The sequence below is a fragment of the Acinonyx jubatus genome, chromosome B4 (assembly GCF_027475565.1).
Source record: "Acinonyx jubatus isolate Ajub_Pintada_27869175 chromosome B4, VMU_Ajub_asm_v1.0, whole genome shotgun sequence".
Classification (NCBI taxonomy): Eukaryota; Metazoa; Chordata; class Mammalia; order Carnivora; family Felidae; genus Acinonyx; species Acinonyx jubatus.
The window spans coordinates 125,814,198-125,837,041 of NC_069387.1; the positions used below are offsets into that span (position 1 = coordinate 125,814,198).

The 22,844-nt window shown below is 42.6% G+C and overlaps 1 protein-coding gene across 4 annotated transcripts in view; it reads right to left on the reverse strand.

The window, feature by feature from the left end:
* LARGE1 (LARGE xylosyl- and glucuronyltransferase 1) overlaps positions 1 to 22,844 on the reverse strand; it is a 538,054-nt gene that overhangs the window by 226,863 nt on the left and 288,347 nt on the right. The window lies entirely within an intron of this gene.

Below are 22,844 nucleotides of genomic sequence, written 5' to 3' on the forward strand. Positions count from 1 at the left end.
TCCTTTCCTGTTTCTCAAACACATGAGAAGGACTTGGTCATGACCCATGCAGCACTCTTCACTGGGGAGTAAGAGGATACACACCCATACATGGTAAAGAACCACCAATGGAGAGCCACCATTGAAATCCTCACATGATATAACAGAACAACCAACGTCCCAAAGGTCAGTAACTCGGTCAGCAGCTCACACATCTCAGTACCACTTGGGACCCAAAGGCAAGGCGAAAAATAATACAGAACACCAGTGTGCTGAAAGTTTGTACAGGTACAGGACATATATGAATGTAACTACAGGTGGGGTCCCCATTCTAGCTGCCATGGGGAATCTCCATGGAGGCAAAAACACACTTATTTTTCATGAAGTTAACACTTGGAGGGCCCTGGGTGGCTCAGTCAGTTAAGCATCTGACTCTTGGTTTTGGCTCAGGCCATGATCTCACAGTTTCATGAGTTCAAGCCCCACACCAGGCTCTGTGCTGGCAGCGTAGAGCCTGCTTGAGATTCTCTCTCTCTTCCTCCCTCTGCCATCCCCCTGCTCATGCTGTCTCTGTTTCTCTCAAAATAAATAAATAAACTTAAAAAAAAAAGTTAACACTTATAATGGAATTCTTTAGTGGAAAATGAGGCCACCTTATTAAGATTCCAAAAAATACCCTTCCCTTTTGCCCTTTAGGGACATTCTGAGGACTCTGTTCTTAAAAAAAGTCACATTTAAAAGCAAGAAACCAGTTTTGTTCCCAAAGATGTTCATCACCATGTTATAAACAGAAACAATCCAAATACCCCTAAACTGGACAGTTAATGAAAACATGCCTTTTTTTTTTTCAGCTTGCTAAGCATACTATTCAATGGCTATGAGCAATGTAGATTAAGATATACTGAGAAGAAACTTGCATATGATGTTAAAAGAAAAAAAGTAAGTTTTAAAATTGTTTTTGCTTAATAACCACTATGTATAATCAACATGAAAACACCCAAATTTACGCAGAGAAAGAAAAAATAGAAGCACGGCACTGAATTATAATAGTGGTCATTTTGGGATGACGGGTCCCCCTCTAGATAAAAGGATATGTATACTATACACACACATACACATATATTTAACTACACTTTTTTTTTTTAAGGTTTAATTATTTTTTAGAGAGCAAGAGACAGAGCATGAGCAGGGGAAGGACAGAGAGAGAGAGGAGACACAGAATCTGAAGCAGGCTCCAGGCTCTGAGCTATCAGCACAGAGTCCAACGTGGGGCTCAAACTCATGAACTGTGAGATCATGACTTGAGCCAATGTGGACGCTTAACTGACTGGGCCACCCAAGCACCCCTACACTTTTAAACACTTCTCAACTTTTTAAAATGAGCAACTACTACTGTTGTAAAGAAAACCTAAGCCCTGCATTCTTTTTAAACATGCCCACATCTAGTAATGGTAGGAAAACAGGGACACAGAGGCTGCCTTGGGAAAGCTATGAAAAAGGAGCCCTATGGTAACTCACACAGTCCAGCCCATCTCTGAAACCCCCTCCGGATTCTGCGTTCATCTCCAACGTACTTGAAAAATACCATGTCGGCTACTCCTTATCAGTTTTACAATGGTCCTTTGCATACATGTGCAATTTAAAAAAAAAAAAGAAAACACATAAACTGATGGACGAAACTGTTCACCACGTGTTGGCATCAGGAAAAGAACCTTGAACTCTTCGCCCCCAACACTGTGTTCCCAGGCAGCAGAGAGGAGGGAAAGCAGAGACAGAAGACAAAATGTGAAGCCCTGTCCCATACAAGGGGTTGACCTAAGCCTCAGCTCCTCTACCTGTAAAATGGAGGCGGTGCCTACATCACATGTTCACAGAAAAATTAAGAGATCAGACGGGGTGAGTGCTCTGTACACAAAAGACCCTCAGCTCATAGAAGCTCCCACCCTTCCTCCTGATCTCTCTCATCATGTCCAGGATTTAGACAGCTCCATACCTCTTTGCTCCATACCAAAAAGGGGGTTGGGGATCCAGAGTTCTGGAGTCGGGCACACCTGGATTCAGATTCTGGTGTCCCTTAATCACCATGTCACCTTGGACAAGTTTGTTCAGCCTTTCTGAGCTTCTGTCACTTAAAAGAGGCAGTTACTTGTCCTGCTTACTGCACTATATCAAGGTGTGGGTGGAAATGGCACACTCCAACTGGGTAATCTGAGGAAAACAGGTAATAAAAGAACTATCTACGAAGCGTGTGCATAATTTAGGGCCAGTTGTGAGGCACCATGTGGCACCCGAGAACACAAAGAGTGGGGGGTCGTGACCACCCAAGGCCCAAAGGGCTGGTACCAGTGGCTGCTGGAGTCTCGACAGGGCGGCCATACACATAAGCCACCAGGAAGGAGCAGTGAACTTCAGTAGAGAGACGCGACCAGCCTGTGGCAATCTCACAGGACAGAGCAGGGAGACACACGTCACTCGGCTTCTCTCCCCTCCTACCCACCAATCTCCTGTGAGGGTGCCCCTCTGTACAAACCCAAATGGAAGCCAGAGGGAAAGGGAGCTCAGAGGCATGGCCCTATGTAGCAGTGTCGCGGGGCACGAAGCAGGGTGGAGAAGGGCCAGAGAGCACCTGGAGAGACTGCCTGATACATCCAGCAGTCATTAAACGAATGATGGCCAAGACCAAAAGGCAATGCCTTCTACATGACAGATGCAAAATGCTATCCATGATGGGAGGTGAGTGGGCAAATGGAAGGACGGACAGAAGGATGGGCGGGTGGACAGATGGGCATATGGCACCGGAAGGTGAGCGATTTGCCCACAATCCCACAGTGAGCAGGATGCAAAGCTATAGTTAGAAGCCGCCAGGGGAAGGCATGTGTTCCTTCCCCAAGCCACGTTATCCTTCCTTTGAAGTGAGCACCCTGACTAGCCGTCAGCTTAGATTGTAGGGCTGGGGGCTCCTCAAGTAAGTGCCTCCAGTGGACTTTAAAGAACTCTTCCTCATGAAAGCCCTGGCCTCTGGAACTCAGCTCAGCTTCTTCTCTCCCCTGAGAACCTTCCTGAACTGAAGTTTGGCAATCATAGGTCCACGCGGCAGAGCTGTGCTATTTAATCAGACCTTTGATTAACTTATTCATCTATTTTGGTTACCATCAAAGCCGGAGAGCTTGGTGAAGACTGAACACCAGAGCGTTGGGCTGAGCCATCTAATTAGATTGCCCCGACTCTCGGCTTTATTTTTAACACACATGTGAACACACTCAGATGCATCACAGAACGGTAGAGAGACAGGAATAAATTAATCTCAACATGAGCCCAGGCCGGAATGTCGCCCCAAGTCCCCGACTTAATACATAATCAATTAAGTCAGAGTGTTCAATTAGAGGTAAAGGAAGCATTCGGATGAGTTTGTATTCAGAAAGAAAACCTCAGAAAGAAAACCGAGGAATCTACAGGGGGAAAGAATGTGTGGTAAGAAGCAGATACATTTATTATAAATGGTGTTCTCTCTTAGAAGTAGAATATAACATGCCCCCTCACCCCCACCTTAGTCTAATCCTGTTCTTCCTTCCAGCCTCAGCTTAGAAGGCACCCCCCAGTCGCCACCTCCCTGGGGCCCCAGGCTGGGCATGGGCTCCTGGAGCAAGCCGCTTCCCTCCAGCACGGCACACTCTCATGCTGTGTCTAATTTTCCATGTCTCTCACCAGCTTTGGGCTGGAACTCCCCAAAGCAGGGACGATGTCATTTTTGCTGTGGTAACAACACAGTCATTACTCAAAAAAAATGTTTGATGGACGTGCATGACTGCCGAGTTTAAATCCTACCTTTGACGTTTTCTGCAACTAGCAGCAGAAACAGCCCTAATTGCTCAAGTCCAGGGTCAGAACAGTGCAACGGAAGAGGCACGGCTTGCTGAGCCCCGAAAGCCTGGGATTTAGCGCCATCCCATCATTTCAGCTCTGTGAGGCTTTTCTCATCTGCAAAATGGGGGCTTGGAACGCTCTCTTTACAACACCACTGGGAGAAAGGCAAAGCACCTGGCCTGGTGCTGGACACCCAGCCAGCCTCTGCAAAGGCCCCTTCTCCCAGGGGAGGTCTGTCAGCACAGTGGAGGCTCAGATGATTCAGGATGTCGAGCTTGATAAAAGCAAGGAATGAGGCTACCTTTAACAGTAAAGGGAAGTCAGGAATGAAAATGGCTTTGTCAGAGGAAAAGGTCACTCATCACCTTTCCCTATAGTCCTATATAGATTATTAACAAAATCCTAAATTGAGACCTCTTTGGAAACTCAAAGCCTCTGCTGGTAGATCTCCAAACCGGACAGGATACCCTTGGTTTTAGGAGGAAAAACCTACTTATCCACCAAATTGGGTGAAGTGGTCACCCGTGAAACCTTTGGGACAGTCTCTTGGTGTAACCCCTGCTGCTATCAAATCTCACTCCCATCCTGCAATAAACTTCAGTCCATTCAGGGACATTAAGTCATGGGGTCAGCAGAGAGAAGACCGTCCTCAGAGGCACACTGCAGAGACCTGGGGGCACCCCAGGCAGACTGACCTCAGAGCATCCTAGAAGATGACAATGTGTCACGGAACAAGAACCTAGCATGTTCATCATTCTAAACACACCGAAGGGTTTATGTAATTAAAACAATAATAAAAATGAAAGTTAGGTTTATTTTAATGGACAATTATCCTTGTAATGGCTGTTAATAATTCTAAGCGGCATGTTCTAAGATTTAATTAGCAAAAATGCAATTGTGCTCAAGAATACTACCTAATGCACACATCAAGGAGCATTAGCAATCCCAGGTTTTCAGGATTTCTATGCAGAGGAGGGGGTGGGGGATGCTCTCCAGGGAACATTCACCTTCCCCAAACTGCCAGCTCCTTGTCAGACAGATCCCAAGGGGAGTTTCTATGAAGCGCTACAGGTGATTTTAAGGTTCATCTGATGCTGGGTGATCCTCAGAGAAGTTACTCAGAAAACCTGACCGGGGTAGTAACAGGAACACGGAAGCCCAGGGTGTGAAGGGAAGCGATGTCTTGATGTGATGCCAGGCTCCTTACCTCTGACAGACAAGGGAAAGACAGGAAGAGAGGTTGGTTTTATCAAGGAATGATGCGAATTTCTTCCTGAAGACGCTGAGTTTCAGGAGGCACCGGGGATGCCCCAATGATAAGAACAATAGAAAACACCATCTAGCATTTCCTGAGTGCTTCCTGTGGGTCAGGCATTACGTTAAGAGCCTTCTGTGTAAGCTTTCAGTTAGCCACTCCCCACCGTGAGTGGGTGGAGGGTTACCATCCCAGTGCCTGAGTTCTTCCTATCCAGTCTCTCAGCCCCGAGCCTGAGACATTCCACTCTGAAACGATGAATGTTTCTCTCCTCCCGCCCCCTGCCCCTGGTCCCAGGAGTGCTTTTCACCCCTGTGGGATCCTGTATTGTCATAACCGAGCCTGTCTCCATCCAGACAAACAGAGAAGCAGCTTTTCATGCCAATTCGGTGTGAAGGGTTTGGGGTTGGGTATTCCTGGCTGCCACATTTCTCTGGGCCTGAATTGTCTCATCTGTATAATAGGGATAATAGTAGCACATCCTGCTCTCTTCCTAGGGAGTTATTTTATTTATAGTCTCTAAGCTTTCCCCCATCATCCTGGAAATATTTATTGCTCAGAATAGATTTCTCACCCATATCAACATTTTCCTGTGGATTACAAATCACCTTGACACCTTTTTAAAAATTAAAAAAGAAGTCTTCCTACCCGCAGAATGTTCGAAAAGTCATTTGCCTTTCATGTTGTTTCTGAGTGGTCGTCTTGGCAACCAACCTGTATGTTCAGAACATAATTGTTGAGAAAGGAGGGTGAGGATGGCAGATGGGGCAGGGCTCTGGGAGACACCACGGTGGAGGGCCACAGCACACGCACAAGCTCAGGCGTCTGGTTGGCCACATTCCCAGTCCAGCTCCGTGGCCTCTAGACCAGCAAGCTCATCTCTCTAAGCCTGTACCTTGTCACCCATAAAATAGAGAACATGACATAGATCACATGAGGTTTGGGAAAGTATTAAATAAGGCAGGGGAACTAAGGTATCTGGCCCAGTGCTTGCCCCATGGTAAGCGCTCAATATTTAAAATGCAAGATTTTAAGGGGCGCCTGACTGGCTCAGTCGGGTTGGGCTTCTGAATTCGGCTCAGGTCATGATCTCACTCACAGTTCATGAGTTTGAGCTCCGCATCGGGCTCTGTGCTGACAGCTCAGAGCCTGGAGCCTGCTTCAGAATCTGTGTCTCCCTCTCTCTCTGCCTCTCCCCCACTCACGCTCTATATCTCTCTCAAAAATAAATAAAACATTAAAAAAAAATTAAAAGGCTTTTAAACTGATTAACAGTGTGCACTCTGGAGCCTGACTGCCTGGGTTTGAATCCTGGCTCTATCCCTCACTAGCTGCGTCACATCAGGCAAGTGATTAAACCTCCATGTATCTCACTTTTCTCATCTGTAAAATGGGTATTCTTACAGCTCATACTCTATAGGACTGTGAGAATGCTGGTGCTATATAGAAGTATTGGCTATTGTTGTTCATTGTTAATATTATCAAAGATATTTAAAGCAACAGAAAAGAGGAGATTCATGTCTACGAGATAAAGTCATCTGCAGTTATATTTACGCTTTCCAGCAAAAAAAAAAAAAAAAAAAAAAAATCCACTTTAGCTCAGTTGTGATCATTTAAATAAGCGTTTCTAGAAAACTTACTGTGGGCCAGGTACTGAGGAGAGGCTAGGGACCAGAGTCCATGATGAATAAAACATAGCTGATGCTCTCAAGGAGTCCATGGTCTACTAGATATTCATTATCCATAACAAGATACCTCAAAACATAGTAGCTTAAAACAGAAATATTTGTTATTTCACCTAGTTTCAGTGTCAGGGATTTGAGAGCACATTAGCTGGGTGGTTCTAGCTCAGGATTTCTCTTGAGGTTGCGGTCAAGGTGTCAGTTGAGCCTGCAGACATCTGAATGCTTCGGATCTGTTTCTAAAATAGCTCACTCCTACACGCACGGCAGTGACGCTGGCTGTTCATAGGAAACCTCAGCTCCTCACCACATGCACCACCTGATAGGGCAGCCTGAATGTCTTTACAACATGGAGGCGGCTTCTTCCAGAGTAAGTCATCAAGAGAGAACCTAGGGTGTCTTTTACGGCTTGGCTCAGAAGTGACACAGTGTTGGGGTGCCTGGGTGGTTCCGTCGGTTAAGCGTCTGACTCTTGATCACTGTTCGTGAGTCCAAGCCCCGCACTGGGTTCTGCACTTATGGTGCAGAGCCTGCTTTGGATTCTCTCCTTCTCTCTGCCCCTCCCCTGCTGTGCTCTCTTTCTCAAAAAATAAACACACTTAAAAAAAAAAGTGGCATGGTGTCATTTCTGCAATGTCTTATTGGTTAGCTTATTGGTTATTGGCAACGTGGTTAGAGAACAGACAAGGGTGTGAATACTAGTGGACAGGGATTATTGGGGGACATCTTAGAAACTAGTTACCACATCTGTAATTCTAGAATATGGTTATTAACTGGATTATGATGAACTCCAAGTGTATGTATAAGAGCAGTCTAGTAGAAGTACAATTAAAAGGGAGAGAGAGGTGGGGAGGGAAGGGTAGCCAGTTAGAGATGTTTGGAAGAGATGAGCCTTAAATTGGTCTTAAAAAATGTGTTGAAAATTGAGTTTCTCAGATAGTGAGAGAAAAGCAGGATAGTGGAGATATTATCATCGGTGAAGGCACAGAGATACAAGTAAACAACTGTGCGTGCATGTGTGTGTGATAGTCTGATACACCCAGGAAAAGCTTGGAGCTGGAAGTGATGAAGAAGAACATGGAGACGAGGAAAGGGCGGAATGCTGGAGAATACTGTATGCCCTGCCAAAGAACACTGGACAAGGTCCTAAAGATGGTGGGAAGAAACAAAAGGGTTTTCACTAGCAAAGAGACATAATCTCAACTGTATTCTTAGAATAAACTCTAACAACTTGCATAGGGAAAAGATTAACAGAAGACAGCTCAGAGGCATCAGAACCTTGGAGGATGCCTACAGAAAATGCAGATTCCCAGGGGCGCCTGGGTGGCTCCGTCAGTTAAGCACCCGACTCTTAGTTTCGGCTCAGGTCATGATCTCACAGTTTGTGAGTTTGAGCTCTGCGTCAAGCTCCATGATGACAGCATGGAATGTGCTTGGGATTCTCTCTCTCTCTCTGCCCCTCCCCTGCTCATGTGCTCTCTCTCTCTCCCTCAAAATAAACAAACTTAAAAAAAAAAAAAAAGAAAGAAAATGCAGATTCCCAGAATCACACCCAGAGGTGGTGAGGATTCATCAGGTCCAGGGTAGGGTCCAGAAATCTGTTTTTGGTTTTCCCGCCCCCGGCAATACAAGAAACAGACTCTTAACTTTAGAAATAAACTCATGGTTACCAGTGGGGAGGTGGGTGGGGCCACGGGTTAAATAAGTGATGAAAATTACAGAGTGCCCTTGTTGTGATGAGCACCAGGTATTGTATGGAAGTGTTGAATCACTATATTGCATACCTGAAACTAATATTACACTGTATGTTAACTTGAATTTAAATAAAAACTTAAAATTTTAAAAAAATCTGTATTCTTAAACCAGAGCCCTGTGTGGTCCTGAAACAGGTGTCCCCACACTATACCCTAAGAACCACTAAGGAGACACAGTAAGCACTGTATTTCTCAAGGACTTGTGGGTTGAATCATTTACATTGGATCACCAACCAGCTAACTGTTCAGAAACGTGACATAAGATAGCCCCAAACTTAAGGGTACCACCTGAACTTGATACAGTTGGATGTACAGGGAGAGAAGACCTTTCTCAAAGATTAATACAAAAAAGAGCTGATGAGAGGTCAGGAGTTCTTTAGATAACCCTATACCTCGTGGGCAGTTTAGGACTGTGGTGCCTAGAAGGTTTCCTGCCTGTCCTTTTTAAAAGTAGAAATCCCATTTCCATAAAAGCCACTCTAGGTCAGCTACTGTGAAATTCTAAGGAACCAGTACCAACAGGAGAGCTGAGTTACAGATTTCACATCTTCCCACAATGGAAACTTGGAAGGGAACCTTGTAAGAGCCCCCAGGTTGGTCTTTTCAGGTGACAGCCTTCTACACCAAGCGTCAATGAACATCATTCAGACCTCACAACTCCAGCCTGAAGTAAGTTAGCTGGCTTCCACTTGAAATGCTCAGTGTTCACAAATCTCCTGAGAAACCATCTTCCACAAACATAATTAATTCTAGAGTGATGACACAGGTAGGATGAATCAAGAGGAATGTGCCCGTGGATCTATAAACACATTCCTCCTCATATCAGTGGCAATGAAACCCCTTCCTCTCACGTCTGGCAAGAAGCACTCTGTATTTAGCTTTGTGAAGCTTGGAGGGCATTGGTCACTGGAGCATTTATGGATTGCCCGAACATCCCTCAGTACTTTACGTTATGAAACGAAGCATTTCAAAGCACTGGGAGTTCTGATTTGTGAACTGGACTGTTACAGTGGTTTAATTTCCTGAAATATAGCTGCCTTCTTAACTAATAGATTTTTCAATGCACTGAGGAGAAAACTGCATTAGCTCCTGCGTAGCCTGGACTTAATATTTTTAGAAGCTGCAACTCTTATTACAGCGCACAGCAGCACACAGTGTGTATTTATGTATTTTCTGACACACAGAAGGCACTCAACGAATAGTTCTGAAAACGTGAAATCATACAAGCGCACAGGTGGTGAGTATCGAGAGCCACTCCTCAGGATGGGGATAGAACCTGTCGCGTTGACCATTCACTCATCCTTTCAAATACCAGATGACGGCTTGAAGAGACAAAAACAATCGTTTCAAAAAAGCATTATTGCAGCATTCAGGATACTGGTTTGTGTTAATGGAGGCTACAGGTGGTAGGGGGACGGAATAGGAGGATATCCTGGTGGTTCTGCTGATACTATTCTAGTTCTAAGTTAGATGGTGTGGTGTTTCATCAGCGTCATCATAACCTACTTCTCTACAGTCTTCAAATGTGTGTATGGGCCTATGTGTACAGGAAGTCATGGGTGACCTAGAAGCAAGAATGTCAACTAGAGAGAACACGGGATTTGGGAGTTAGAGAGACCAGGCTTAGCCAGCTAAAAACCCACCCCATTCCCTCACCTCTCTGTCTCTCTCTCAATTCCTGCTCAAAGAGCTAAAAAATGGAGATAATCATTTTGCTAGTAAATGCAAGGAGGGGGTGTGGTGTGTCTGGAAAAAACCTCTTCTTTCCCTGTTACTATAAATTTATTCTTCAGCATACATTCATAACAAGGCAAAAATTGGTTTGGGAGGCAAAAAAATAAAAAATCTTGGATATTATCATGACTTGTTATTAAAATCTCACAGGTGCAATTAGGGGGAAAAATGTATCTAACTAAGCTCCTAGGGAAAGGCTGAAAATAATTTTTTCCAAAGGTTGAGAAACTTTGCTCTAAAGGATTACAGGACACCAAGCTAGCCACAAAACAGAAAAGTGTACAAAAACACAAACAGAGGTGCCTGGGTGGCTCAGTCGGTTAAGCGTCTGACTTCGGCTCAGGTCATGATCTCACAATTTGCAGGTTCAAACCCTGCGATGGGCTCTGTGCTGACAGCTCAGAGCCTGGAACCTGCTTCAGATTCTGTCTCCCTCTCTCTCTGCCCCTCCCCAACTTGTGCTCTCTCTCTCTCTCTCTCTCTCTCAAAAATGAATAAACATTAAAAAAAAAATTAAAGAACAACGACACAAACAAACCAAAGCCCCAAATCTGCTGAGCTGAGCAGTTCTTCCTGAATTTACTCAGAAGGCAGGTTAATCACAAAACACTACAGTTATCTGTTCTCAAGTTCATCTGGAGATTTTAGGAGAACACTTGCCCAGGCTTCCCTCTCTCCTACTCCAACCACTTCCTCACAGGGAACCTTCCTGTGAAGGAACCTTCCAGTGAGAGGCAGCCTCAGAGCCTACAATTAATGAGGCACCATGCTGCTCTGCATTAATGAGGTGCTTTTCATTTTCGGAGGGCTCTGCAATCCTTTGGAGGTGACGCTCTCTCCTGTGACATTCTCTGGTCCCAGCTTCAGAGATCTAACCTGCAGGTCAAATGAACTCTAAACACATGGGAGGGCAACCTGGAGCAGGTAAAGAGTGTTAAGGAGGGTGAACGAGAGTTGCCACTTAATTAATTCCTGGTTGGTTTAAAAACGGTCTTCTCTCGTAAAGCATGGAAGGTGAAACTATCCTGGTATAGTACAGATCCAAAGGAAAACCTTGACAAAGACCAACAAAAACCTTGTCAATGACCCTCTTCACTGGTCATCCCTGAAAAGATGGTGCCTTTACTCAGCCCTTGTAATACATCTAACAAACATTAACCAAGAGTCTTATTGTAATTTAAAATATTTTTACCTTGACCTTGAAGCCTTAGACTGTGGTTAGTTATACTGACATTCACCTCCACAACAGGCCCTTACTATTTATATGAAGGGTTGTCAAGGAAACCAGGTGTTGAAGATAGCTAACTTGTCTAGATTTAGAATTTATCATACACAAGAATACAGAAGGGAGATGAATGTCACCCTTAGAAAGTACTGTAGACGATGGTAATGGCATAATATAATTCCATTAAGCCTGTACTTTCCACTTGGGGATTTGGTTACTGATCAAAAGAATTCCTAATGCTCTAAATCCCTCTTCAAAAAAAAAAAAAAAATCACCTAATTCTGAAAGTGACTCATTTCTCTAGACATTCACTGTGTGTGCCAAACTCTCGCATAGATGTGAAGGAAAGAGCAGTGAATGTGGAATGTTCTTATTTCTTAGGAGATCATGGGTAAAAAGGAAAGAGTATTATTATATTTATGATGATAATAATATGGCATTTGTTGAATGCTCACTGTGTAACAGACACTAGAAGAAACTTATAAATACTCTCTTTTAACTCACACAATAACCCTATAAAGTAGACATTAAGGAAATCACACAATCTTAAAGAATTATAGGAGCCGGGACTACATATCAGATTTGATTTGCTTCAAAAATCTTAATCATTTTGGAAACTGACTCAAATAAGATATTCAAACGATCGTCAAGCAGGGAAAGCTATAAATAAATTCTCACTAGAATTCTTGGGGATGGAGCAAACTGGTGGTACCTGGAAACAGGAAGTACAGTCAGAAAAGGCAAAGGTAACTACTACGTGGAGCACATACCTTCGGCACAAAGGTACATTCCACAAGTCACAGTCAATGCAACCTGTGAGGAGTCACATACCTTCTCAGTGCAAATGTCTCCCCAGCATCTACAAGGCTGCAAGTGACCAGTAAGAGTTCGAAGAAGAACACTGTTAATAACACCAAAATGAAAAGCAGAAAGGGAAGATTGAAAAATAGACCCAAAGAGTGTTAAAATGAATTCGTAATTTCTGATGCTCAGCCTTTATATGAACAGTGCGATCGAGGGCCCAACTTCTCTAGGCCACTGAGGAACACCAGCTGGAGGCGAGGCCCGGCACTGGCCGCACATGAGAACCACCTCGTCCCACTAACTGGGCCTGCCCCAGGAAAGCCAGCAGGCAGGCCTGGTGCTGCTACTGCTTCTGGTTTGATAAAGATCATAAGCGATGCTAATGTGCAATCAATGAAAGGCCCTGCCATTGTTTTGTGGGTGCTGTTTTGTGTCTGTAAAGTCTATCAAGTGATTCTTAGGTGCAATCGAGCCCGAGGTACACATGCAACAATTGGGGAAGTGAGCCAACCAATCAATTGTAACTAAGCCTAGCTGGGAAATCAAATTAATGATGGCCCAGCTCTCTACCTTTGGTTCTTTTTTGTTTGCACACACACTGTCCAGTTCCCATACAGAGTATTTGTTGTTGTTGTTGTTGTCTCTCTTAATTCCCTGGTGTGGGAATATTTAAGCATTCTTGATCTGGAAGCAACATGGAATAAAGACACGAGCGAGCGCTGTACTCAGAATTTGAAAACACACACAGGGAATCGGGTCAATTCCCTTCTCTCTCAGATTCTGCACCTGAAAGAGACAGACAAAGCCGCTCACTGTTTGTGGGAGACTGAAAACCAGATGATGTCTGGGGAAGCACCAAGCGGAGTGCCTGACAGAATCTGCACTCACAGCTGCTGCTTAATTCTGGATATAGAAGTAAGGAATATTTCTTTACGTGACAAGTAGAATAAAGGTCTGATCACAGTGAGCAACTTGAAATGCCAGAGCCTCACCACATCTGCCACCGCTGGTGATTTCCTCTTGCTTCTTTATAATGGCTGGTTTTGGAGGGTAGGGCTTATGTATTATGTATATGTAATGTAAAGGCGACAAGCACATTCTGGGACACAATGTACGTTAGGTAATAGCACCATATTAATAATAATAGGGGAGGAGAAAGGGGAGTCGCAGCAGTGCTATTATGCCCATGAATAAGATGTTGATCATTGCTTGCTATTTTCTCTTCAAACATATTATTTAGCCAGTAGTGAGCAGATTTAAAACCCACTGGGGTTCTTGAATTCAGCCTAGCTGAGTGGTTCAATCCAATGAAAATATCCTAGTTAGATGAGTTTTTAGCCAAGGGAGTTGAGTATATAAAGGGATATTTAACAGGGCAGTTTGTGAAGACGTCCATCTTTCAAAAATGGTAAGGGGCATGATGATAATACATGCATAGCATTTCCTAGTTTGCAATGCAGTTTCAGATTTATGTCATTTGATTCTTGAAATAACTTTGTGAATTAAGCAAGAACTCATATCCCCACTTTGCACACAGGAAACAAAGACTTGAAAACAGCATTGTCCAAAGCCACACAGCTAGGAAATGGCAGGGTTGAAACTCATCTCTTTTGGCCTTCAGGAAAATCGCTTTTATGAGGTCCCCCCAGCAATGCTTTGACTTCATCATGGTAAGCAGATGGAACTGGGAGACTCAAGTATTGTCTCTTGTTCCTCAGCAAGAAAGCTCACATTCGGACACCTCTGTGCACCTTTTTGTTGGTTACATGGCGCAACATGTTTGTGTAGAAATAATTCTGTGTAGAAATAATTCTAGCTTGCTTTCCACATTTCCATTAGAAAACAAAGAATCTGGCCCTTCAGTGTCCCAAATGAGGTAAGAAAGAGTGGTGAATGGACATCACCCTGGGGTCCACAGCTAACGTGTCCAGAACAGGCAACACGTGGGTATGTCATGTGACTGGGCATAAAAAGACATAAATCTAATTGGCTGGTCGTCTCTGACTTAGCGGCTTGAATTTTCCACTCCATGGCCTTCAAGAGCATCACAGTCAGGGCTTGCCTAAACAGCAGACTCACCTCCAATTTTGTCAGGTTTTAGTGCACTGGTTCTCAACTAGGGCCAATTTTGCCCCCCCATGGGGCATTTGGCAATGCTGAGGTCATGTTTGGTTGCCACATCCCGAGGTTCTGGAAGACAGCTACTGGCATCTAGTGGGTAGAGGTCAGGGATGCTGCCTGATACCCTCAGATAGGACAGCCCCCCAACAAACAATTATCTGCCCCAAAATGTCAGCGGTGCTAAGGTTGAGGCCCTTGTTCAAAAATACTAGTGAAAACTTGAAAAAAGTATACAGGTGAACAGGGAAAATACTGATTGCATCCTAGTACCAGAGTACAAGTTTGCCTCAGTTTTGAGGCAAATACTGGAAACTACTGCATTACCCAGAGTTAGGGAACTATGTCTGAAGAGGAGGAAGGCAAGGGTTTTCAGTCCTCAGCATCGTGAGCTAAAGGAAGAGAAGCGGTATTTCCACAGCCGCACAAACAAGACAGAAGAGTAAATGAGGCTTAGAAATAGAAGAACACAAAGTTTCAACGAGCAAGACTGCCCAGAGGCTGATTCAAGGAGGACTCTCCTGGCTGGCAGCGGCCATGGCAGCCCCTCTCCCAGCAAGAGCAATTCCCATTTCCACCAGACCCAGGCGCTCCCTCCACCCGGCAGATAAGGCTCATCCTAAAGACTACTTCGTGAAGAACCCAGGACTCCAAGCTCCAGGCGCTGGGCAGCTGTCACTGTTTTGCATCCTCCTAAGCACTTCTACCTAATCCCGGGCTCTCTCACTCCAGAGCCCCAAATGTTAGGTTCCCTCCCATCCTTGTGCTATACAAAGCACAGTAGTTTCCTTCTGCTGCATCACAGTCCCAGGATGCACCTAGCTGTGTCCCAACGGGGCTCACCTCTTACTTAGCAGGTTGCCTAAAGAATGATGTACTTGTGTACCTGATGACCCTGCATTATGCAATTATCTAGGGGGGGAGAATCACATTCATTATGAGCACTTCCAGTAACACACATTATACTCCCTAAGTGGATATCTAGATGACAGACAGAACTCTTGCTCTTCGTGAGAAAAGGTGTCCCTTTGTCAGTTTCCTTCAATATAGGTGACACCACCACACACCCACCAGCTCCTTACAGGATTCTAGGAAGTGAACTTGATCCCTCTCTCCCTCTACTGCCATACCCAACAGGTCCAAACCCTACGAAAGCTATAAAAAACCAATCTGCCTTTAATACTAGTCACCTGAAGAGGAAGAAGGCGGTCTAGGGAGGAGACTTTTAACCAAAACACGTCTATACCTTCTTTCTGGGAACTGTTATAGTGTACAGCAGCAAGTCTGGAGTAGATGAGCCAATTCTACTGTTTATTTTTCACTCATCCACCATGACATCCTGCCCCCAAGATCCATACTGTCACCAGGTCACTGGTCCCGAGAACCTTAAGATCAGGGTCTTGGACTTAATTGTTCATTTTAGCATTGCCCCGAAGCACAAAGAGTTGGCATTCTGTTTCAAGTTACCTAAGGGAAACGGAACCTCAGGAAGGAATTTGACAATGCTCATCCCATTCAGCTCCCCTTTTGTCCTCAAACCCACTGATCAGTGTCATTGATTTCTAAATGGATTCTGCACACTGTAAAATCAAAGTTCAATTTTCTAAATATAAGGCCAGTCAGGTCCACACTCATCTGCTACGAAGCATGCTTCTCTCTGCCTTTACTCCATGGGTAACTTACATATATACACATATCTCCTCCATCTGAGCATCCTTTGTGGTAGATTCACTATGTTACCTCAGAAACTCCTCTAAACGTTTTCTAAGATAGTTTGCATACAGTAGTCATTCAACTTGTTGGCTTTATGGTGGATATCGTGACTATATGGATACTGAAGACTAAAAGGTAAAAAACAATCAAACTTTTCTCCTATCGGTATCCTGAGCAGTCCTGGGTGATACAGTCTTAGTGAACCGGTTTATTCGTTTCTTCTACTATCAAAAGGTCTGACCTTCATAAGTGAAAAACAGAAGGCCAGGCAGATAAAAGAAATGCATTTCTTTCTTTTCTGACAGAAAAAGCACAAAGATGAGGGTATTAAGTTTTATAGCTAAACTCAGCAGATAATAAGCAGACAAAGGAGTCCTGCTTGGGGAAAGGTATTCTCTTCTTAGGGCAGTGAAAGCCTGTCATTAATTCACAGAGCAAGATAAAAAGCTCTTACGCCTTGCCTTCTCTCCACCCTCTTCCTCAAACCATGTTCTGGATAATGATGTACCCAGCATGGGAACGCCCCTCTCTTTCCCCTTCACTTCTGGAAATTGCACTAGCCTCCAAGGCCCAGCTCCAAATCCCATTTCTAGATAGCAAGCCATCCCTTGCTATCTAGCTGGTAACTGACTGGTACTTCATCTCTCCCTATTTTTATTCACTTTCACTAAATTCCTGGAGAAGATATTAGCTGCTCTATCTCTGCACTCTCTTGGAATAGTGTGCATTCAGCAAATCCTTATCTACTCATTGACTTATACCAAGGTACAGACCTGAGTTGCTTCCTCTTAATTGAGAATTCAGCTACCTAATAATTAGAGTTAGCATCAGGCTTTCCCCAAGCCAGTCAGTCTCCCTGGGCTCCTGAGAACATGGAAACCATTGGCAGTCTGTCTACCTTGATCCTGGAGGGACTGGGAACTTCCCCATGTACAGACTAAGTGCCTTGGGAAATCCCAATGAAGTTACTCATCATAAACTCCAAACTAGTTAACTCAGAGCAAGTAGAGAAAGAATACACACACACACACACACACACACACACACACACACACACACACACACACACACATATATAGGGGTTATCCCTGCCTAAATATGCATTTTCTTCTCACAACAAACCTGCAAAGGGAAGTGTGAGAGACTCTACTGCTTGTCTACCCAGAGCTCTTCCAGCTCTCTAGCGGAAAGGCTGCAAATATGCAGACACACAGAAACCCTCACTTTCCCAGTCTCCCCTGAAGACAGGACATGGACACATGACGATCCTGACCAATGCACCTGAGGGGAAGTCTGCTGGGAGACTTGAGATTCCTTCCTTGCGAGAGAGAGAGAGAGAGAGAGAGAGAGAGAGAGAGAGCGAGAGAGAGCAGGCAGTGGTGGCTCTCCTTTTCCTTCCCAACGTCCTGAGAGGAGATGCCTCCTGGATTTTGCTATGGCCTCTGTGACCAGGAGACCAAGAGAACCCCCAAGACAACTACCATCTCTCACGGAATGGCCAATCTTTGGGCTTCTTGCTATGTAAGAAAATGAATAGGTTGCTTAAGCCATATTTACGGGGGTAGTTCTTTTACTTGTACCAAAAGCAACCTAATTGATAGGAGATCATGTGAAACACTGGGAACCATACTTCTGTCACTTCTCTTTGGGAACTGTCACAGTATAAAACAGTGAGTCTAGAATAGATGAACCAGTTCTACTCTGACCACATAAATAATGCAACCAAGAGTCACTGGGGCTGCTCAAGAGAGCAGAAGGCAAGTCCTTAGTGACCTGCTTCTCCATTATACTTCTTCACCTGTCCCGCAAGAACATCTCAGACATGATCGAAGCAAAGAGGGTGGACTTACTAATATGCACAAAGCCCCAAGAAGTTCCGGGGTGTTCTTCCAACCAGATTCTCACCTGCGACACAGCAATGGTGGTGCCCTGACAGCCACGATTCACAGGCAGATGAGACAAACCCCACAGTGTGCGTGCGCTCTCCTACCTTTGAACACGCCATCTGCTCACCACACCTGGAGAACAAGGTTTCTCCTCTGATCACTTGCTTGACGTCATTATTTTCTCTTTGTTTTTCTCCTTCTCTCCCTCCCTTCTTCCAAAAGGAAAAAAATTTTTTGAAAACTAACTATATAAATTTTGTATAATCCAACAATGACAAAAAAGAACCAGAATCCCTGTACCCAAAGGAAAGCTATTAAATGATGCCCTGTGTGCTTCCTTTTTCAATAATTATATAACCACACAGATGGCTTTAAACTGGGGGGGGGGGGGGGTAGCTTTGTGTCTTTTTTTTTTAACTTAAAATACATCACAAGTATTTTCCCTTTTCATTAATTCAAGTAACATTCCACCTTGTTACTAAACCAATAAAAAGCTCATCAAAAGAGAGATTTTGAAAAGTTTCAAATATCCCATTGTGAAAATGTACCACAATCTACATTTTCACCACTCCTGGGATTTAAGTTGTGTCTAATTTTTGCTACTATAAACAATACCATCACGAAATCCTTGGACTCCACACCTCTATTTCCTCAGGACAGAGAATTTCTGCATCCTATAGCTTGCGTATAGTGCATATAAGTACTGCCACACTATTAAAAATAACACTATCCTGACGTTCATTTATAACAGAAATTTTCACAAGAGTCAGTCCGACTGGATACTTGCCAATAGTGGGTAATACATCTTTTTAAAGCCTTTCCCATTTAGATATAAAAATCTTACTTTTCTATTTCTTTGAATGCATAGCAATTCATTAGCAGTACCCCATATGTGCTGTATGTTATAACAGTACATACACCCTTTTACCATTTGTTTTTCTTATTTTGTGAATTCCTTTATTCGTATCCTTTACCCATTTTTCCATTGGTCTATTTTTCCTATTGATTTGTGAGCTCTATGTGTTATACGCTATGTGGGTTTCAAGTATCATTTTCCCAATTTATCACTTGCCACTTAAATTTGTTTCAATTGCTGACAGACATTCAGAATTTTTCCTTTTTTTTTCATTTCAATTAAATCTACTAGAGTTTTCCTTTGACTATATTTTCCCCCATTTCTTTTTGGCATATACAAATTTTCCTCACCCTTGAATGAAAATTTTTCATATTTTTTCTTCTAGTTTTAATGCTTCTGCAAGTCTTCAAACTATCCAAAATTTATTTTTTGTATCTGGCATTATCCTATTTGATCTTTTCCCAAATGCTCAATTTCACAATAATGCCTTTTGCTACAGAATCCATTTTTTCTCTACAGGTTGGAAATTCTTCCTTGAGCAAAGGTTGACAATTACCCTGAACATAAGAGATCACTCTTTCCTTTCATATTCACAGCTGATAGAAGTAACAGTTCCTGGGACTCCTCCCTGCTGAGTGGAGGAAAAGCCTCAGCATTCTTATTAAGACTCCTTCATTCAAACATTTACTTAGAGTCAATTACACACAAGCACTATGCTAACAGTAGAGATAGGCAAGATAAGAACAGAGGGGGTCCATCCAAGTGGACTGTACATTGTAGTTAGAAGAATCAGACTTATAACTAATATTGGGCATTGAGGGTATTTAACAAATAATCATACAAGAGAGGTGTTTAACAAATAATTATACAATGGCGAGCGTTAGGGAAAAGGAAGCAGAGGCGCATGACAACTCTGAGAACCCAAACATTAATAGGATGTTGGGCCAAGAAGAGTTTCCTTGAGATTTAGGAAACAGTCAGTGGGGAGGGAAGACCACGATTTCGGGTAACATGGTGAACTAGATGACCTCAAAGCCTTCTCAGTGAAATATATGTAGTATATATTCATATAGAATATGTATATACCATATTACATATATGCATATAGAATATGTATATACCATATTACATACAATGTATGCATATGAGATCCATCCCATGCATGTATATTACATGTACCTAACACACACAGTATATACTAAAATGTATATTCTACATATACAACTAAAATACACCTATGTAAGGGACAGCAATTTACAGCGTTATGTTCTAGGAATCAAAACCCAGACACATTATCAGGCTGAAGGGCTCCAATCCTGTTTCCACCCCCTTCTAGACCATAGGTCTTGGCCAAATGGTCTCTAGTTTCAGGTTCCTCATCTGCACAATGGGATCATAACAGCACTAATCTTAAAGAGTGGTTGTGATCACTAAAAAAGCTAACCCACATTAAATACTTAGTACTGTATCTGGTACATAAGTACCACATAAATGGCGGCTACTATTGCTATTTTATTACCATTTTCCTTGTGCATTGTTCTATCCCATCTTATTGTTTAGCTTATTAATATTTTCTCCACTCATTACTACACTTGCCAGAGGACTGCCATTTCCTACACACAGAACCAGCTTTCAAACATTTAATCCTAGCTTTCTGTTTTTCATTTTCCTTATTTCACAGACTTCTGCTATTAACTTTATTTTCCTTCTGCTTTCCTTAGGTCCACACCATTGTTCTTGTTCAAATTATCGAGTGGAATGTGAGGTTCATTTATCATCATCTTTGTGTTTGAATAATGAAGGCACTGAAGGCTATTAAAACATCTCCAATGACAGCTTTGAGCACACTCCATAAGCTTTACTGTGAAATATTCCTCTTTTGTTGTTTTCAAAATAGGCTATCATTTTTAGTTTTATTTCCTTTTGGATTAAATAAGCATTTAGAAAAATTCTTTACCTTCCCCTAATTTCCAGGTATTTGGAGCCCCCCATCTAAAAGTTTGTGATATGTACAACTAATTCATTGCAGTCAAAACTGGGGCCTATATAATCTTTATGGTTCAGAATTTAATGAGGTTTTCTTATGCTCTCAATTTATGTAATTTTTTTCACAAACACACAAAAATCCATTTCTATTCCATTTTATGGATATGAGCTTTGATATCTACTCATAATGATTATACTCTTAAAACTGCCTTTGTCATTAACAATATGATTTGCCTTGTTAGTGGCTGAAACTCTACCGATATATCCTATATTTCTATCAGTTTTTGCTTTGTTTATTAGAAAGCTTTCTACTTGGAAAACAGCTTGGCTATTATCTCCTCTTATGGATATCACACTTGTCAACTTAAAATTACTAATTTCAATTAAATATACTTTATATTTGAGATGGTCTGAAATTAACATATTCGTACCCTATTTTTCTTCGTATGTCTGAGACATCCTAATATAAATTTTATTTTAAAATTTTATGATTTATTTTACGTATGTTTCTTTAAGATTGTAAGCATACGGTTAAGATACTGCTATCTAATCAAGCATCTGAGTTTTTCTCCAATGACAGAAGTTTCATGCTTGTATATTTGTTGGTTTTGCTTCTGGAACAGTATTCTTGTGCATCATTTTTCAGCTTTGAGAAAAAATTTACATGCGTTATAATCAGCCCTTTGAAACGAAAAACTCAACAAGTGTATACAGTCTGCAACCACCACACAATTGCTTTATACAATTCTATCACCCTCTCCCTGTGTCCCCTCAGCCCCTTTTCAGGTGATCCTGAAAAGATCCTACTCTTTGGCTCCTCGTAACTTCTGTCTTGCTTTCGAGAATTTTGTACGAATGCAGTCATATAACGTGTAGTCTTTTGTGTCTGTTTTTTTTCACTCAGCATACTACTTTTGAGATTTACTCATATTGCCATATATACCATATTCAATGCCGAGTAACATTCCATTAAATGGATATATCACAACTGTTTCCTCTGGCTAATGGACATGTGTATTCTATGAATAAAGCTGCCGTGAATAATCACAGACAAATTTTTGTGTGCGCACGTTTTTATTTCTCTTGCATCAATACCCAGGAGTGGTACTGGTGGGTTGTTAACATACGCCTCATGGCTCACGAAACTGACAAACTGTTTTACCAAGTGGATGTACCACTTTACACGTCAGCTAAGTGCAACAGTTCCCGTTGTTCCGCATTCTCACCAACACTTTGTACTGTCAGTCTTTTTAATCTTAGCCACTGCAGGGGGTGTGATGTGGTATCCTGTGATGACCTTAATTTGCATTTCCCTGGTGACTAAGGATGCTGAGCATTTTTTAGGGATTTGCTGGCTATCCCTGTCTTCTTCAGTGATGTCTCTTAAAATATGCTGCCCGTTTTTAAATTGGGTCATTTGTCTTCTTGTTACTGTTGTATGAGTTCTCTACTTATTCCAGATACACATCTTTCATCAGACACATGCTTTGCAAATTTTCTCTCCAAGTCTGTGGCTTGTCATCTTCTTATTAATGTCTCGGAACAAAAAAACTATCAGTTTAGATGAACTGCAATTTATCAATATTTTTTTCTTTTAGTTTGCGCTTTTTTTCAGATTCCACTTAAGAAATCTTTGCCTAGTCTAAGGTCTCTAAGATTTTCTCCTCCGTTTTTTTCCTACCACCAGTTCTATTGTTTTTAGTTCCTATCTTTAGCTGTAAGATTCATTTCAAGTTAGTTTTTGTATATGGTATGAAGAGGGTCAAGGTTCATTTTTTCCGCATACGGATATCTAATGCTCAGCATCATTATTATTTTTTTCTGCTCCCTACCTACAAAGTCTTTATATAGACTTTGTTTCACTTGCAATATTCACCTCCAACAACTCAGTTTTAATTCTATTTGTAACTTTACCAGTGGTCACCTTTGATGTTTTTCAGAAACATCTTGTCTCTCCTCGATGATCAGAGAGAAGGGTTACAAAATAC